Source organism: Macaca thibetana, chromosome 8 (genome assembly GCF_024542745.1).
Source record: "Macaca thibetana thibetana isolate TM-01 chromosome 8, ASM2454274v1, whole genome shotgun sequence".
In the NCBI taxonomy this organism is placed as follows: domain Eukaryota; kingdom Metazoa; phylum Chordata; class Mammalia; order Primates; family Cercopithecidae; genus Macaca; species Macaca thibetana.
The window spans coordinates 113,145,435-113,159,819 of record NC_065585.1 but is presented as its reverse complement, the minus strand read 5'-3'; the positions used below and the strand labels follow the sequence as shown (position 1 = coordinate 113,159,819).

Below are 14,385 nucleotides of genomic sequence, written 5' to 3'. Positions count from 1 at the left end.
TCATTCATTGCTACACAGACTATTATTGGGTGAATACATCACAATTTTTTTTTTTTTTTGAGACAGAGTCTTGCTCTGTCGCCAGGCTAGAGTGCAGTGGCACGATCTCAGCTCACTGCAGCCTCCACTTCCCAGGTTCAAGTGATTCTCCTGCCTCAGCCTCCGCAGTAGCTGGGACTACGGGCGCACACTACCACGCCCAGCTAATTTTTGTATTTGTAGTAGAAACGGGGTTTCACCATGTTGGCCAGGATGGTCTTGATGTCTTGACATCATGATCTGCCCCCCTCAGCTTCTCAAAGTGCTGGGATTACAGGCGTGAGCCACCACACCTGGCCTCATCACAATTTATTTATTCATTCTCTGTCAATTGATCTTTGAGTTGTTTCTGTTTTAGTCCATCACTGTAACAAAATACCTGAGACTGAGTAATTTATAAAGAACAGAATTTTTTTTTCTCACAGTCTGGAGGCTGTGAAGCCTAGATCAAGGTGCCAGTGGGATCCTTGTCTGGTGAGAGCTGCCCTCCGCTTCCAAGATGGTACCTTGATGCTACATTTTCTGGAAAGAGGAACACTGGGTCTTCACATGGTTGAAGGAAAGAGAGAAGGGGGAAAATGGCTGAACTCCCACCATCAATTTCTTTCATAATGGCATCAATCTACTCATGATGGCAGAGCCCACATGACCCACATGTCTCTCAAAAGACCTCACCTCCCAGCACTGTTGCATTGGGTATTAAGTTTCCAACACATGAATTTGTGAAGATATATTCAGACTATAGCACCTTCTCTCTTTCTTTTGGTTTAGTATAAACCATGTGTGAAGTGTTTTACATGCACAGACATGTATAAGCACACCTGCTAGTGTTTGTGTAGGTTATAACCTCAGAGAAATTGCTGGGTTATAGTACCCATCTTCAGTTTTATTAGAGAATATGAAATTGTCATTCAATTGACAATTGACATTGTCACCAGCAGTTTAAGAGTGTTTCCATTGTTCTATACTTAGCAACATTATCTCACCAGACATTTTTTAAAAACTTTATATTATGGAAAATTTCACACATGTACAAGAATTATACTATAAACTATCCCCTGACTTCAACATTTACCAACTCATGGCCAATCATGGGCTATTTTGGAACATTTGAAAGCTAATCTCAGATATCTGAGATTACTTCATCTGTAAACATTTCATAATGTATCCCTAAAAAATAAGGACTCTGCCTTTTAAAATTTGAGATAAAACATACAGTACACAAATCTTTTTTTTTTTTTTTTTTTTTTTTGAGACAGGGTCTCTCTCTATCACCCAGGCTGGAGTACAGTGGCACAATCTCAGCTCACTGCAACCTCCACCTTCTGGGTTCAAGTGATTCTCCTGCCTCAGCCCCCCAAGTAGCTGGGATTATAGGCATGCACCACCACGCCCGGCTAATTTTTGAATTTTTAGTAGAGACAGGGTTTCACTATGCTGGCCAGGCTGGTCTTGAACTACTGACCTCAAGTGATCCACCATCCTCAGCCTCCCAAAGTGCTGAGATTACAGGCATGAGCCGAACCTGTACACAAATCTTAAGAGTACAATTTAGTGAATGGTGATTTTTTTTTTTTTTACATATACATGTACACAACTGTGAAACCACCACCGCGATCAAGATCTAGACTATTTTCAGCTCCTCCAGAAAGTTCCTTTGTAGCACTCTTTAAAAACGTAAGAACAACACCACTATCATGCCTAAAATAATTGCAATAATTCTTTAATATCATGAAATATCCATTAAATGATCTAAGTTCAATTGTCACTTTTAAAAATTTGTTTGCTTGTTTTATTGTCACTCAAATCATCTTTGTCCCCTTTCAAGCAATTTATTTGGTGAACAAACCAGGTGGCGTGTTCTGCCATTTCCCAGTCCGGGTTTTGTTGAATGCAGTCACAGGGTGCTGTTTAACATGTTCCAGCAATGTGTGTGTTACATCCAGACAGCTGATCAAATTTCCAATAAGAACATTTCTTAAGTGGTGGTATATTCTTCCATTAGGAGGCACATGACATTTTGTTATGTCTGTTTCGTGTGTTAAGGCAGCAATTATTGATAATCACTGCTTAGTTCATGATTTCATTGGAGATTCTGTCATTCCTTTTCAATATATTAGCAGACTATGTATCTGAAGAGAAATATTTCATTATCAATTACTTGGTTACCATGAGGTGTAGCTTATACAGGAAACTGCCAGACTTTCAATTTTCAATCAGTATAAAATATAAAATGATGATGTGGTTTTAATTTTCCATTTCTCTGATTTACTGGTGAAATCATCATATGCTCCATGTTTACTTTTTCTTCTGTGAATTGCCTATTCTTTTTTTTTTTTTTTTTTTTTTGAGACAGTCTCGCTCTGTCCCCAGGCTGGCGTGCAGTGGCGCAATCTCAGCTCACTGCAACCTCCGCCTCCCGGGTTCAAGCAATTCTCCTGCCTCAGCCTCCTGAGTAGCTGGGACTGCAGGCGTGTGCCACCATGCTCAGCTAATTTTTGTATTTTTAGTAGAGATGAGGTTTCAGCATGTTGGCCAGGATGGTCTCAATCTCCTGACCTTGTGATCCACCCGTCTCAGATTCCCAAAGTGTTGGGATTATAGGCGTGAGCCACCGCGCCTGGCTGTGAATTGCCTATTCTTATCTTTCGTCCATTTCTCCCCTTGGATTGTATGTCTTCTTCTTACTAATTTTTAAGAATTGTTGACATATTTTAGATATGAATTATTTGTTGGTTGTAAATATCTTCTTCCAGTTTGTGGCATTCAACTTTTGATCTCTGAGGTTTTCCCTTACTTTGTTACCAATTTGGATATACATTTTAAAAGATGAGCCAAGCACAGTGGCTCATGCCTGTAATCTCAGAATTTTGGTAAGCTGAGGTGGGAGGATCGCTTGAGGCCAGGAGTTCAAGACCAGCCTGAGCAACATAGTGAGACTCTATCTCTGCAAAGTAATTAGTTAATTAATTAATTTGAGACAGAGTCTTGCTCTGTCGGCCAGGCTGGAGTGAAATGGCATCATCTCAGCTCACTGCAACCTCTGCCTCTGCCTCCTGGGTTCAAGCGATTCTCCTGCCTCAGCCTCCTGAGTAGCTGGGATTACAGGTGCGTGCCACCATGCCCAGCTAATTTTATTTTTTATTTTTTATTTTTAGTAGGGACGGGGTTTCACTGTGTTAGTCAGGCTGGTCTTGAACTCAATTAGCCAGGCGTGGTGACTCACATCTGTAGTCCCAGCTACTTGGGAGGCTTAGGCGGGAAGATTGAGCCCAGAGTTTGAGGCTGCAGTGAGCTATGATCATTCCACTGCACTCCAGCCTGGGTGACAGAGCAAGACCCTGTGTCTAAAAATAAAAAATAAAAATAAAATAAAAAGATGTTTGGCCAGGTGTGGTGGGTCACGCATGTAATCCCAGCACTTTGGGAGGCCAAGGCAGGCGGCTCAAGAGATAGACACCATTCTGGCCAACATGGTGAAACCCTATCTCTACTAAAAATACAAAAATTAGTTGGGCATGGTGGCATGAGCCTGTAGTCCCAGCTACTCGGGAGGCTGAGGCACGAGAATCACTTGAACCCGGGAGGTGGAGGTTGCAGTGAGTGAAGATCGTGCCACTGCACTCCAGCCTGGCAACAGAGCAGGATTCCGTCTCAAATAAATAAATAAATAAAATAAAATAAAATAAAATAAAATAAAATAAAAAGATGTTTATCTTGCCATGTAAAGGACACAGATATGCATACCACTAGCAACATGTGGTGTAAACGTAAGGTGAAATTTACTGGGAAAGTTACAGGCAGAACATCAGAAGACTACATGGATCCCACGTCATCTTGCTGTCTTGTGGATCCGTGTGCTTGTACAAGGTACCTTTAACTGACTGAGAAATTAGGCTATAACAATAGGAGCTTCTTGGTCAATGAAACTAGTTTGTTCTAAAGGAAGAGGCTCTGGAGCTCAGCCACCAGCAAACCTGTTCTTCTGCTGAGCAAACACAGACCTGCTGAGGCAGCCTCTTGCTAAGTGTGGGAGAGAAAATAAGCCTCCAGTGCCATCTGGATTTGTGTCTCCTTGTATCTGAGGTGTTTTGTAATGGGATCTTTTTTTCAGGCTATCTAGCCTGCCATTTTACCAGAAATGGAAGTCCTCTAAAGAACGTTTTAAGGTCAACAGAGAGCTTACCATTAGACTGCGCATAGAATAACATAAGCCAAGCTACACATTGCGGCTAGATCAATCTTCTTGACATTTTCACCTAGTTCATGTTACTCTCTGGCTGAAAAGCTTGCAGTCATACCTCAATTCCTACCTATTAATGTAGGTAGGAATTCTGCAATCTCGTCCCAATCTGGTTCTCTGATCTCACCTTTATATAAATCTCCAACCTACTAAATTGAACTCTTTCATGTCCTTTAAGAGCACCAAGAAATGCTGCTCTCTTGCCTCTTCCCTCCAATTATCCAAGCCGGAAGTCTCCTCTGAGACCTGAGACAAATTCTCCCTTCTCTCTGAAGTGTCCTCTGACCCTTCCTGTCCCTTGTGAACAATTTGACTGTGGAGCAGCAACAATGACTTTTTTTTTTTTTTAAAACAGGGTCTTGCTCTGTGGCCCAAGCTGGAGTTCAATGGTCTGGTGCAATCTCAGCTCACTACAACCTCCACATCCTGGGCTCAGGTGATCTTCCCACCTCAGCTTCCCAAGTAGCTGGGACTACAGGCATGCAACACCACACCAGGCTAATTTTTGTAATTTTAGTAGAGACGGGATTTCGCCATGTTGGCCAGGCTGGTCTTAAACTCCAGGACTCAAGTGATCTGCCCACCTCGGCCTCCCAAAGTGCTGGGATTACAGGCCTGAGCCACTGCACCCAACCAATGATGCCTTTTGACAGTCCTCACCAAATTCGGATATGCTCCCCACATCTCTCAGCATGCTTTGCAGTTGCGTTGGGGCTGTGAAACTAGGTCTAGCCAGGAGACCACAAAAAAGTGACATGTGGCACTTCTGGGCCCAAGGCACTTAAGAGTTAATATTTTTCCTCTACCCTTTACTTCACTACTGTGGCAACTGCATGTTCTAGATGGCATTACTACAATATTGAGGAGAACTATCCTGCCCATGTTGAACATTATGTGAATGAGAAACCATGGAACTTTGAGAATCGATTTATGTCTGCAGCATTGACTAACCTATCCTTCTTCATGCAGATCTCCTTTCATTTGAACAATATAAAAGTGTTAATAGATTATGTCTTGACTCTGACATTATTTTTTCTTTCTCTTACTCATTATTTTTGCCTGCCAAACATCGCCACCCCATCCTCTGAAAAAATAACCCTTATTCCAGAGGCACAATCTTTGTGGGACTGGTTATGTTCTTACACCCCACAGTTGACCAGTCGAGGGATCTGACCCAAGCCAGGCCAATGAGCTCCTCCCCATGATTTTTGACTTGGAACCAAGAGAGTCAACTCAGACTTTTCTAGTGATTTGGAGGCGTAGGATATAATGCCAGCAGCTGCCAGCAGCCATGCCCTGACCTGTGGGGAAAGCAGGTCTGCAAGAGGATTGAGCTGACACAAGGCTGCAGACACTTAAGACCCTACTTCTGATTGTTTCTGAGGCCTACACGTGTCCTAAATCTTCTTCATTTTAATGTGCCAAACCTTTCTTGGACTTCTAGAGGCAGCAAAGCCCAGCTTGAGTTAGGTGCCTTGGACTGTCTGTTACCCAGGGTCTGTCACCTGCAACCTAGCAAGTCCGGCTGACATCTGTCTATTCTTTCTCCTGCAGAAGCATCCTCAAATCAACAAACCAGGAGTGTGGAAAACTGTTTGTCTCTAAGGTTGCCCCCCAAGTGGTAATGCTCCTTAAGTCAATGAGATGCCCTGATCCACAGTCATATATGTTCCTATCAGACATCTACTGCCGCTGTGTCAAAAAGAGATACATGGAATTTGGCTCCATAGAACCAAAAAGAATGGTTTGGAAAATGAAAGGAGTAGGGACCCTGAAGGCACAAAACCAGCCATGCACAGGAAACACAACAGCAGGCTGGTTGTGTGGTGTTAATGGGTTCGATGAGACTATCTTGAGAACAAATCAGTAGGACATCAAGGTTCAGACAATTATCAAAGTCCTACTTCAACAGGAGAGGGCTTTCTTTTAAATGTTTTATAATCAATGAAAACACTGCAGCAGATGCTACTGATGCCCACGCACATCCCTTCAACCCACCCTCAAGATCACCTGCAATACCTGAGTCTCCTTCCCTGAGGGAGTTCTCTGGCTGCACAGGAGTATCAGGGAGTGGAAACCCCCAAGAGAAACTTTAATTCATGAGGGATGGGAATTGGTGGATCAACATATCTCTCCCTTTGGTAGGACAGGACAATTCTGAGGTGCGTTTTACAGTCTCAAAAGGAGCCCCTTTGGAATGAGCAGTTTCCTCTCTTCCCTGCACTTCTCCACTTCCTCACCATACTAACCATTGCACCCAAATTCTGATCTCAGGAACTGTTTCAGGGAAACTCAAATGAACACATGATAATAATGGTGATGCCATAATTTACGTGCAGTAACAGTCACATTTTTCAGAGTACAGTTCTATGAGTTTTGATTAGCAGTTGTGTAAATACCACCAACTATCTATCACCACCCCCCAAAAATTCCTTGGTATTCAACCCCTCCACCTTCGCTACCATTCCCTCATAACCACTGATCTTCATTCCAGGATATCATATAAACAGAATCGTTCCACTATTTAGCCTCTTAGTTTATTTGAGTCTGGCGCCTTCCACTTACCAAAATGCATTAGAGACTCACCATGTTGATATGGCCAGTCAGTCTATGAACGCTTCCTTATCTGGTACAACAAGATGTTGCAGACTCATCTTGTGCTTTCCATGCTCCAGACCTGGAACCAGCCATTTCTACAAAGAGCCCTTTTACTGGAGAATGGTACTTAGATACCAAGATCTGGGCATTAGGCCTGCTCATTGTTATGGAGCCTCATAGTGGAAGAGCTAGGGAATATATAAATCACACACACACACACCCCAAGCATATCAGTATTTTATTGCATGGATATGTCATGTACTACATGTATTCATTCACCAGATGGAAGACATGATGGTTGTTTCCAGTCTTTGGAGGTTATACATAAGGTCATTACAAACATTCCATACAGGTTTTTGTGTGAATAATGATAAGTTTTTATTTCACTTGGGTAAATATCCAGGAGTGGGATTGCTTGGTCAAATGATACATTTATAAGACATTGACAAGTTGCTTTCCAAAAAGCAATGTAAAAGTGTTCCAGTTGTCCCACATTCTTATCAGTTCTTGGTGTTATCTGTTTTTAAAATTTTAGCCATTCTGACAAGTGTGTAGTGTTATCTATTGTAGTTTTAATTTGCATCTCCCCAGTAATTAATTATGTTGAGCATTTTTTCATGTGTTTAATTGCTACTCATATATCTTCTTTGCTGATGTATCTGTCAAATCTTTAGCCCATCTTAAAATCGAGTTGCTCTCTTATTACTGAGTTTTGAGCATTCTTAAAACATTCTTGGGCTTCAAAATGAAAAGTATTTTTTTTTTCTGATTAGAAATGTAGTGTGTTCTAATTTTAAAAAATCAGGGAGCAGATAAAAAGCTAAAGAAAGTGAAAACAAATTAGAGAACTTTACCACCAAGAGGCAGAGACCCATCAAAGGTGGGTCATTTTACTGACGATGCTAAGGACCTTTCCAACATTACCCCCACTGCTTCCAGCCCTCTGCTATAGGTGGGGTTTCCTCCTACACATAGGACCTCCAAGCTGGTGTGGCCCATGTGATCTGAGGGGCAGACACAGACCCACTGCCAAGTTCCACTAGTATGGCCAAGCCTCTGCTTCAAGGTGAGGATGTAAGCCATGCGCAGTAGCTCACGCCTGTAATCCCAGCACATTGAGAAGCAGAGGCAGGCAGATCAGTTGAGGTCAGGAGTTTGACACCAGCCTAGCCAACATGGCCTGTCTCTACTAAAAATACAAAAATTAGCTGGGCATAGTGGTGGATGCCTGTAATCCCAGCTACTCGGGAGGTGGAGGCAAGAGAATCGCTTGAACCAGGGAGGCGGAAATTGCAGTGAGCTGAGATCACGCCACTGCATTCCAGCCTGGGCAACACAGCGAGACTCCATCTCAATTTAAAGAAAAAAAAAAAAAAAAAAAAAAAAAAAAGGCTGGGTGAGGTGGCTCACGCCTATAATCCCAGCACTTTGGGAGGCCAAGGCGGGCAGATCATGAGGTCAGGAGTTTGACACCAGCCTGGCCAATATGGTGAAACCCCATCTCTACTAAACATATCAAAATTAGCTGGGTGTGGTAGTGCGCACCTGTAGTCCCTGCTACTCAGGAGGGTGAGGCAGAGGAATTGCTTGAACCCAGGAGGCAGAGGTTGCAGTGAGCCAAGATTGCGCCACTGCACTCCAGCCTGGACAACAGGGTGAGATGCCGCCTCAAAAAAAAAAAAAAAAAAAAAAAAAAAAAAAGATGAGGATATGGTCTATACACTTTTAGTACCTTTGCTCAGGTAGAAACTAGCAAACACCATTCTCTTAGCTCATATAAGCCTGTGAAATGGTGAAATCCAATTACAGTTTTGTTATCTCTGATACAGATACCGAATGGAGAATCCTCTGTTCTGTAGTAAAACTATTTAATACCAGGCAAACACTCTTTCCTTACAAAGAACAACGTCTCACAGAATTCTACAAATGTCATACATTCTTTCCTTGTTATGTGTCTATGTGTATTTATATATTCCCTGGCTCTGTCCACTATGAGGGCCCCTTAGCAATAAGCACACCTAATGCCCAGATCTTGGTATCTAAGTATCATTCTCCACCAAAAAGGCTCTTGAAGAAATGGCTGGTTCCAGGTCTGGGGCATGAAAACCACAAGATGAGTTTGCAACATCCTGTTGTACCAGATAAGGAAGTGCTCATAGACTGATGGCCCATATCAAAAGGACCCAAAAGTCAGCTTGAATGGAATTTCTTTTGGCCAAATCTGGGACAATTTGAACATCAAAACAACTAATGATAGTAACATATGACGTCCCACTGAATAAAACAGAAATTCACAAACCCATATTATATAAATAGATATATAGAGGGAGAGAAGACAAAAACCCTCCTTGGAGTAGAATGCCAGCTAGTAAGTGAACAAGGAGTGATGGAATTAGAATACTGCCACTTGTCAATCATTATGCTAATAATTCAGGCACGAAACATCAACCTATGCTAAAACTGGAAGGAAAAGTTGGATGAGTAACAGGATATTTACACAGCCTCAAAGTTCCTCCCCATGAAGTAGTTATTCATGATAAAATGCAAAAGAGTAGCTTTGGTCGGGCATGGTGGCTCACGCCTGTAATCCCAGCACTTTGGAAGGCCGATGCAGGAGGATCACTTGAGATCAGGAGTTTGAGACCAGCCTGGCCAACATGGTGAAACCCCATCTCCATTAAAAATACAGAAATTAGCTGGGTGTGTTGGCAGGCGCCTGTAGTCCCAGCTACTTGGAAGGCTGAGGCAGGAGAATTGCTTGAACCCAGAAGGCAGAGGTCGCAGTGAAAAGAGATTGTGCCATTGCAGTCCAGCCTGGGCAACAAGAGTGAAACTCTATCTCAAAAAACGAAACGAAAAAAAAAAAGAGTAGCTTTGCCAGACACTATTAACATCATTCTGGGACAAACTAACATTATGTGCTACCTAAGGGTAATGCAGTCAGTAAAGCTCTTACCATGACTGTGATATCCTTGCCAAAAATGCATAGCCTTGACTGGTGCGATGGCTCACACCTATAATCCCAACAATTTGGGAGGCCAAGGAGGGAGGATTGCTTGAGGCCAGGAGCTCGAGACCAGCCTGGGAAACACAGTGAGACCCCATCTCTACATAAAAAAATTTAGAAAATATTAGTTGGGCATGGTGGTATGGAACCTGTTGTTCCAGTGGCCTGGGAGGCTGAAGCAGGAGGATGCTTGAGCCCAAGAGTTCGAGGCTGCAGTGAGCTATGATCATGCCACTGCACTCCATCCTGGGTGACAGAGTGAGATACTGTCTGTGAAGAAAAAAAAAAAAAAAAAAAACAGAAAAGAAAAAAAAAAGTATAGCTTAATCTAATCATGAGGAAGGAAACATCAGACAAGCTCAACTGAGAGACAGTCTACAGAATAACTGAGCAATTATTCTGGATGGAAGGAAACTACAGAGATGCAACAATTAAGTACAATGTGTGGCCCTGGATTAGATCCTTTTGCTATTAAGGACAGTAACAAGATAGCAAAACTTGATGTTGTCTCTGGACAAACAGGAAATGGGAGTTCCCTTAACTATTCTTGAAATTTTTCTGTAAATTTGAAATTATTTCAAACTACAAAGTAAAAAGAAACAAAATACAGGCAGAGGAAAGCCAGAAGAGTGCTTGATTTATAGGCAGATGCAGAACTAGGACAGAATGCTTAATCTCTTCTTTGTGGCAGAAGGATGAAAGAAACGTCTTTAAACTAAAGTAGAAAAAGAAGGCAACCATGGCTGTAAAATATCAGTATTCTTTTACAGGCCTTTAATGAAAAATATTTCAGCAAGTAAAATTTTTATTAGTTAGCAAAAACATAACAGAAATAGATCAATCAGGAAAGGAGGCGAGTCTACTAAGGTCAGTGTGATTATTGCCACCATCTCATAAGCAACTATAGGTGGAAAGCAAGAGTTTAAAGTGGATGAAATCACTTGCAGTTCAAAATCTAATAAAAATATAGCATTGTGGGCCTAGAGCCAGAGAATATTATTAAAATGGGTTTTAGTACCTGTATTTATCCATATGGCACTTTTTTTTCCTTAAGAATCATCCTACTCAATCTTTTCAAATAAAAGATATGCTTTTTAATAGGAAATCTGTGTCTCATCATAAAGATAGAAGAAAGTATGCCATGCCCTTAGCTGAGTTAATCTGGAGACAAACAGACTCTATTTCATAATTGCACAGTATACTATAGAGACATTGCTTATGGTACATTTATTTCATGTGGTAAGTCATGTGCAAACATATCACTCAAGGAGCTTACAAACTGACAATGTATGGCCGGGTGTGGTGGCTCACGCTCATAATCCTAACACTTTGGGAGGCTGAGGCAGGTGAATCACCTGAGGTCAGAAGTTCAAGGCCAGCCTAGCCAATATGGTGAAACCCTGTCTCTACTAAAAAATAAAAAATTAGCCGGGCATGGTGGTGCATGCCTGTAATCCCAGCTACTCGGGAGGCTGAGGCAGGAGAATCGCCTGAACCCGGGAGGCGGAGATTTCATTGAGCCCAGATCGCGCCATTGCACTCCAGCCTGGGTGACAAGAGTGAAACTCCATCTCAAAAAGAAAAAACTTGACAATGTATGTAGTAACTCAAGATTGAACAACAGTATTCCCTTGTGGGTGGTTTTGCTACCTGTGGTTTCAGTTACCTGTAGTCAACCGCAGTTGTAAAATAGGTAAGTATAATATAATAAGATATTTTGAGAGACAGAGACCACAGTCACATAACTTTTATTACTGTATATTGTTATAATTGTCCTATTTTATTATCAGTTATTAACCTCTTGTGCCTAATTTATAAATTAAACTTTATCATAGGTATGTATGTATAGGAAAAAACATACTATATATAGGATTTAGTACTATATCTGAGGTTTCAGGCTACTAGATACTTGGGGTCTTGGAACGTATCCCCCATGGATAGGAGCGACTACTGTACTTCCATTGAAAATAACATGCGTACTCTCTCATATGGTCTTGATACCAGCTCAGAGAGGAGGTAAGAGCCATAGTCACTAGTTCAATTTTACAAATAAGGAAACCACATCTAAGCAAGGTGAAATGCCCTTCCCAAAGGTGACACTTACAAGTGGCAGAGCTTAGACTCAACATGAGTATCTTAAATTCCCTGCAATTTCCCTGACTCCAGGCTCACTCAAAACCACCATGAACTAACATTAATCTGTAACTCCATGATCTCAAACCATTGTTCATATCTTTCACGTATGGCACAAAAACTCATTTATTCAATAATCGCTAGCATAAAGTACTCATATGTAACTCGTTTCTAAAACATTTAACTTTTATTGAAATATCAACAGGTGCTTAGGCCAGGCATGGTGGCTCATGCCTGTAATCCCAGCACTTTGAAAGGCTGAAGTGGGTGGATCGCTTAAGGTCAGAAGTTCAAGACTCAACTTGGTGAAACCCCTTCTTTACCAGTAAATACAAAAAATTAGCTGGGCGTGGTGGCAGGTGCCTGTAATCCCAGCTACTCAGGACACTGAGGCAGGAGAATCACTTGAGCCCAGGAGGCAGAGGTTGCAGTGAGCCGAGATTACACCACTGCACTCCAGCCAGGGCGACAAAGTGAGACTCCATCTTAGAAAAAAAAAAAAAAGGCCAGGTGCATCGGCTCACACCTGTAATCCCAGTACTTTGGGAGGCCGAGGTGGCTGGATCACCTGAGGTCAGGAGTTCAAGACCAGCCTGGCCAACATGGCAAAACCCTGTCACTACTAAAAAATACAAAACTCACCTGGGTGTGGTGGTGGGTGACTGAATCCCAGCTACTTGGTAGGTTGAGGCAGGAGAATTGCTTGAACCCGGGAGGCAGAGGTTGCAGTGAACCGAGATTGTGCCACTGCACTCCAGCCTGGGCAACAGAGCAAAACTCATCTCAAAATTTAATTAATTAATTAATTTAAAAAGGTGCTTAAAATATTTGTTATTGACCAGACATGGTGGCTCATGTCTATCATCCCAGCACTTTGGAGGCCGAGGTGGGTGGATTGCTTGAGCCCAGGAGTTCGAGACCGGCCTCGGGAACATGGAGAAACCTTGTCTCTACTAAAAATACAAAAATTAGCAGGCACGGTGGTGTGCACCTGTAGTCCCAGCTACTTGGGAGGCTGACATGGGAGGATCAATGCCTGGGAGGTCAAGGCTGCAGTGAGCCAAAATCACGTCACTGCATGCCAGCCTAGGAAACAGAGACCCTGTCTCAAAAAAAAAAAAAAGTTTGTTATTGATTATGTTACATGAGCTGAAGCATAAACTTTCTTCCATAATCTCCACATACATACTCCACAACTTTTGTTGACTAGCTGCTGTTGAGTTTAGACTGACATTCAGGATGCAAGGAAAACTGGTAAAATCAGACCAAGTTATAGGCCAGAATGTGTGAAAGCAAGTCTGATTATCTCTGGTCAGCTAGAAGTCCAAATCAGCACTCATAAAAATAAGTTCCAGACGGCTTCAGAACAAACAATGCGTTTTCAAAAAACATTTTCTAGAATGCTTAACTGATGTGGCCATCAAACTTGAAAGAAATTCAGTGGATTTGCATCACAGTTTGGAAAAGAAAGGATCATCTAGCCAAGTCGGCCTGCCACGGTTTTCACATGTTTTTAATATGGCACAAGTAGACATAATGGGAGTGTCAGATGTGACTATGTCACTTTTTGGTCTTTAAAAGTGAATGATGTGGATTGGAGACTTATTTATTTAAAAGCTATTCATTCTACAAACATTTTACCAATAAAGTGTTAGGCAAGGCACACAACCTAAGTGACTGTATCATTATTTATGTTAATAGTGGAAATTAAGTAAGTCTTGGTTAACATACCAGTGGCAATACCAAGCATACTGAGCGTCCTTGTAACCCAAAATGTTAGTTGTTTTAGGACATTTTAAAACATCAAGTCAGGCACCTTCTATTTAGGGCAGGCTGGGTGCTGGGGTTCATGCCTGTAATTCCAGCACTTTGGGAGGCTGAAGCAAGCGAATCACTTGAGGTCAGGAGTTTGAGACCAGCCTGGCCAGTATGGTGAAACCCATCTCTACTAAAAATACAAAAACTAGATGGGAGGCCAAGGTGGGCAGATCACCTGAGGTGAGGAGTTTGAGACCAGCCTGGCCAACATGGTAAAACCCCATCTCCATTAAAAATACACAAATTAGCTGGGTGTGGTGCTACGTGCCTGTGGTCCCACATGCTCAGGAGGCTGAGGCAGGAGAATTGGTTGAAGCCAGGAGGCAGAGGTTGTAGTGAGCTGAGATCATGCCACTGCACTCCAGCCTGGGTAACAGAGTGAGACTCCATTATAAAAAAAAAAAGGAACCAGGCATGGTAGCTCAGGAGGCTGAAGTGGAGAGACTGCTTGAGTTCAGGAGTTCCAGACTAACCTGGGCAACATAGTAAGACCTCTTCTCTTTAAAAAAGAATTTTTTTTTTTTCAAAATGTAGGAGAACTAGGTGA

At 42.2% G+C, this 14,385-nt stretch overlaps 1 protein-coding gene across 1 annotated transcript in view; it reads left to right on the top strand.

Annotated features, from left to right (window-relative positions):
* Positions 1-14,385, top strand: part of SMIM18 (small integral membrane protein 18) — a 577,762-nt gene that overhangs the window by 281,372 nt on the left and 282,005 nt on the right. The window lies entirely within an intron of this gene.